The following is a 6035-nucleotide window of genomic DNA, read 5'->3' on the forward strand; positions in this document are numbered from 1 at the left end:
CAAAACCCTGCATGGGAAAAATGTCTCATTTGCATTTTCTCAGTTCACCTCAGAACCTTGGATATCTGCTCTCTGCAGACCAAAGCCACAAAGGAAAGCAGAGGGTCACTGGTTGCCAAAACACACAGAGCTGTCAGTGATCCAGCTGTGACTCACAAGTCTGGGTGTCCACACAAGCCCTGGATCACTCTCCCTGGGTTTGCTGTAAATATGATTCCCCACAAAGCTGCTGGTTAAGTGTGTGAGCCCCAGGGAGGCTGGAGTGAAATGATCTTTAAGGTCCCTTCCAACCCAAACCATTCTCTGATCCGACAATCCTCTCTGTAACTGGGACTCAGTCCTGGCCCACTCCATCCTAAATGGCATGACCTTGCAGGGACAATATTAGGAAACCTGATTTAAACACCCATTAGCTTAAATTTCCTTAAACATAGAGCTGTTTGCTTTTAATTATCTCTTTGTATGCCTGCCCGCATTTGCAAAGACACAGAGGGCAGTGTCTGCTGAGGTTCTGAAAAATGGCATGAAAATAAAGAATAAAAGACAAATTAATGCCATTAAAGATGGATCTCTACCCCCAGCTCCTGCCTGTGAGCTCCCCAAGCTCTCCCAGACTGTGTGGGGATGGGATGTGCTCTGAAAGGGAGGATTTCCAGGGAATCTGTCCTTGCCAGCAGAAGGAACAAGTTCATCCTTCCCAAAGACAGAGGAATTGCCTCATGGCAGATGATGGGGGACACTAAAGGAACACCAATAAATAACACCAAAAAAAATAACACACTTTGGGTGTGCAGAGCTCTCCTCCTTGCAAAGCACCTGGGGAATCCAGGAGTTGGTGAGCACAAAGCTGGTCTGAAGTTTATCCTCTATTTTATCCCCCAAACCTTGTCCTCCAGAGGGAAAAACCTGTGATAGAATTACCTGGATGAGCTCCTTGATCTTTCTTGGCTTCCTCCAGCACAGCCTTGCAAACCTGGGCTAAGATTGCCAAGGGAACAGCTTAAGAGAGGGCTCAGCTTCTCAAAGGGGATGGATATCTGCATTTCCCTCACTTCTAAATCACCCAGGCAATCTAAATTATCTGCTCTGTCACATATCTCCCAGTCTCCATGAGGAGATATTCACACAAAAATATTTTAACATGAAATTTTTCAGTCACTTTCTTTAGTACAGCGCAGAACTACAAATATTTATTGCTTCACTCACCCCACTCAGCGTCTGACATTTCTCCTGCAGTTTTGTTTTCCTGACTTTCCTGCTTCTCCCAGCCCAGCCTGTCACTGGGCAGCCAGTGAAAATCATGGGATAAAGTGAAATAAAGTGAAATGCAGTGCTGCTGTTTGGGGAAGGAAGCCTAAAAGCTTTCCAAAACCAGCAGGCTGGTGCCTCAGCGGATGAACACTGGCATTTGGCATTTTGTAATGGGTTAGGAGCCTCGAAATTTATTGTAAACTTAATGCAGCTTTACAGCCTATCTTCAAAACATTTACACAGCCAGTAAAAGATGATGGATATTTTCAGAGCACTCCTCTTCCCCAGCAGTTCCTGTTGCTGTAACCCTGCACGAGCAGCAGTGATTTGAAATATATTATTGATGTATCTTTGAAGATTTGTTATCTGATCCCTCATGTTTATTGCTGTTATGCAACTGGCTCCTGAGTGTCCTCTTCTGTGAGGCAGGGGTGAGGAGATAGGATCAGGGTGATTGTTATTTGTGTTATTGGTGTTGTGCTGGAAGAGGCAGCAGCCCAGCAGGGCTCCATTGATTTAGATCCCAGACAAAGGCTCAGGATAACAGAGTAGCTGCTCTTTGCATTCCACTTTTTAAATAAAACAGGGAAACAAGAGCAGAAAGAAAGCGATACAGGAGATAAACAAGCAGCAGAGAATGAAGTGCAGGAGGGATAGATGTGTGTCTGCACCTGCACAGATAACGAGAGCCATACTTTGCATTTAATGGCAGCCTCTCAATTGACTTCTCCGTGATGGAAGGTTGGAGAGGTGAATGAGGAGCAACATAATTAGATATCAGCACAGAAATCCAGCTTGGGAAGGTGGGCAGAGTTATAGGAAGGTCGACTCTTCTATGACTATTGGATCCTGGGTGTTTTGCTACTCCACACCTCCAATTTGATTTCAGTCAAAATGTGTTTTATGGACTTTGTGGCTCAGGAGTCGCTCCCTCTGCATGCACACTCTGACTTTATTTCCTCCCTCTGAAGCCAGGAGCTGGATCAAACTTCCAGTGCAAAGCACAATGGATTTGCTGTTGGTGCTGATTTTAGGGGCCAGGATGTTTCCCCAGGTGAGCAGGCATCACCTCTGCAGGGAACATCCCACTGGACCACGGCAAAGGAAAACAGGGTGTAAATGAAAAGGGATCTTCTCATCCCAGAATGAGCTGGCGAGAGCAGCAGGAAGGAGAACCTCCTGAAATGTTCAGAGAGAGCAGGCAGAGCAGAGCTGCTGCCTTTGGATGGGAGAAACACTAAATTCTCCTTTAGCAAGGGAACTCCACGGGAGAGCAGCAGTGGTTTTACAAAGCCAACAGGTCCAGCTGATCTGTCCTGATTTTCTTACTCATTCTGGAGAGTTCTTCACGCCTCCAAACTCTAACTGTGCTTTCAGCTCCTGACAATTTGCTCAGTAGTTCTCAATTCAGGTTATTTTCAACGCTTAGTGCAGATGCAATAGCAGCTTTCAGCACCCTGAACTGTGGGAGACACTCAGTCGAGCAGAGCAGCACTGGCACAACCTATCAACAGCCCAGTGCTGGAAATTAGACAGATTCCAGAAATAATGAAACAGCTTTGTGCCTTGTCTGCACCTGCAGGACAAGCTCAGCTCTCACAGGGAGCTGTGCTCAGCAGGGAAAGAAATGTTTTAATCCCCAGCCCAAGTGTCCCAGGCCAGGCTGGGCAGGGCTTGGAGCACCCAGGGACAGGGGAAGGTGTCCCTGCCATGGCTGGGGGTGGAACAAAATGTTTTCCAATTTCCTTTCTAACCCAAACCATTTTATGATTCTAAGATCCTCTTCTACTGGGAATATCTGTTGTATTTATATGTAGAAATGCACTGTCATGTTTTCCAATACTCTGTGCAGTGCAGCCCACAAAAAGACTCCTTGGAGCTCTCCCTCAGGCTTTGCACAGAATGCACCCCTTCTCTTTGCTGTAGGTTTCTATTTTTATTAGCATTTCAAAGCATGGGCATTAAGAATCTCAGACATCCCAAATCATTGCTGCAGCCCTTAGGTTCCCAGGAACATATATATATATATAACCTGAATTATATCTGGGTAGGTTATATATATTTATATATTTTTTAATATATATTTATATTTATATATATTTATATATTTATATATGTATATATTTATGTATATTTTTATATATTTATACTTTTATATATTTATTTATTTTTATTTATTTATATATAGGTCTATTTGACAATGTTCTGTGTTAAAATTAATTAAAATTTTTAATTAATTAAAATTAATTCCTGGGAATCACAGAATCTTAGAAGAGTTTGGGTTGGGAGAGACCTGAAATCCCCCCCATTCCCCCCCAGCCATGGCAGGGACACCTCCCACTGTCCCAGTGTCCAGCCCCAATGTCCAGCCTGGCCTTGGGCACTGCCAGGGATCCAGGGACAGCCACAGCTGCTCTGGGAATTCTGTGCCAGGGCCTGCCCACCCTCACAGGGAGGAATTCTTTCCCAATATTCCATCTAAACCCACTCTCTGTCAATTTCAACCCATTCCCCCTTGTGCCATCACTCCAGTTCATGATTAAAACTCTTCTCAAGCTTCCTTGTAGCTCCTTTTTGAACCCTGGAATGCTGCCATTCCTTCCTTTATTGCATTTTCCTGTTCCTTCTTTTATATTTTCACATCTTTAGAACCAACACCAAACATCCCCAACCTCTGGGCATTTTTATTCTGTTTACTGCCAATAGGTGACATTTGAATTTTGGTTTTAATTGTGGCTGATTCTCCTCTCAGACAGGACATAATGCTCCTCCAACACCCCAGACTTGTCAGGATTTTACAGAAAATCACTTTTCAGGCAGAGAAATCACATCCTCAAACTTTGGAATACTTGGAATTTAATTCAGGAGAGGCCACAACCAAGTGTCTAATAAATACATTTCTGCTGAAGATTATTCCCACAAGGTGATACATTATAATAATCATCACACAAGAAATTAAAATTCAGTCTGGTTCTATACATTTGCAGGGTGGAATCTACAAGCTTGTATGCAGATCTGTTTGTGCATAAATTCTGTCCCAAATTAGATCTGATTTTCAGCACGACTTTACCATTCCTGTGCTATTTTTAGCTCTCTGGGTGTTGTAGTAATAGGGTTGCATTTCAAATATGATGTTAAAAACCAAAATTATGCCTTAGCCACCGTCTAAGTTCATAATTTTTTTCTCTAATTGCTTTGAATTTTAGAAAAATATTTAATGTTCAGTGGTGGAGCAGATGGAGCTGTGAACACTTTGCTTCACAATAATACACTTTGGTTCTGGCTGATGCTGGTGCTTTGTTTCTTTGTTATCTCATTAAATAAACCTCAGGCTGGAAAAACAAGAACTTCACTATTTTCCAAGAATTTCAGGCTCTGAGGCAGACTAAGCACTGCTCAGGGACAGGTGTAGAGAAATTATTGACAATCTGGGATTATTCTGCAGTGCTGTTTCAAGGAATAACACCTGACATGAGCAATGGGCTTGAAATTCAAAGTCACCTAAAAAGTAGATTTTTCTATTTCATCCTATTTTTCTTGTTGGTGACTATAGAGAGTTCTGTTAATTTTGTATTAAATCTGCAGAATTTTACCACGAAAAGACAGTTAAGGTCACATAACTTGATTTTTTTTTTCAAATAACAATGGCTGTGGTTGCCTTAATGTGATGACCTGGGCAATTTTTAGCTTCTTTTGCAAGTCTGGTAATTCCTATGATATTTATTGGATTTTTTTGATATTACAATATTATTGGATATTTATTGATATTACCTGTTACATGAAATAAAAATAAAAAATATTCATAGGATGCCATAAAATACACCAGAGCACTGCTTATCATAAGCCACTGATCTATGGCAGAGAACTTTAAAGTTTATTTAAAACTCCTCAACAGTTATGAATAAATTCCTGCCAGGAACTCTGTGGAGACACGAGACAGAGCTTCTCATCTACCAACTGGATGAGTTTCTTCATCCCATTACACGGATTTCAAAAATGAGGGAAACATTTCCAAGTGTGAGGTTCAGTTTTAGGGATAAAAGCATTGATTACCCACCAGATGGATGCTGGTTTGGTTTTATATTGGGAGGAAAACCTGTAGATAAATTTGCTTTTGTTTCTCCCAGTAGAAACTTTGGGCTGTTTAATTAAAGGCCTCATTGCCCCATCATTAAATTCAAAGAAGCAGATCTAATGCAAGCACTTAAATGTAATGTCACTTATTAGTCTTTAATGACGAGAAACATCCTTTCTCCAAAGAACAGCTGTAGGAATAGTGCCCATGTCACCCACAAAATTATAGATTATGGAGAGCATTAATGTGCATTTAATGGCTGTGAAAATATTCCTTTCTGGAAAGGGCTGTGTTCTTCCTTGTTCAGCCTCACTCGTGAGGGAGGTTAATTAAAGCCAGAACATCACAAATTCTGTAGCACTTCAGGTCATTCATCTGTACCAAAGTGGAACAGAATTCTGCAAAATCTCCCTGACAGGGATGACATAAAAGTGTCTGCTCCACTGCCTGGGAGAGATCCCTGGGCTGGGAACTCTGCTCAGGCTGTCAGCATCCAGCAGCCACCAAATCTCCCATTAAACACAAGATTTATCAAACCTTTCACAGATTATTCATTGCAAATAGATCCATAGATGTAGATACAGATATAGATATAGATAGATATAGATGATATAGATAGATATAGATTAGATATAGATATAGATATATAGATATAGATAGATATAGATGATATAGATATAGATATAGATTAGATATAGATATAGATATA

This window comes from Parus major, chromosome 12 (assembly GCF_001522545.3).
Source record: "Parus major isolate Abel chromosome 12, Parus_major1.1, whole genome shotgun sequence".
Classification (NCBI taxonomy): domain Eukaryota; kingdom Metazoa; phylum Chordata; class Aves; order Passeriformes; family Paridae; genus Parus; species Parus major.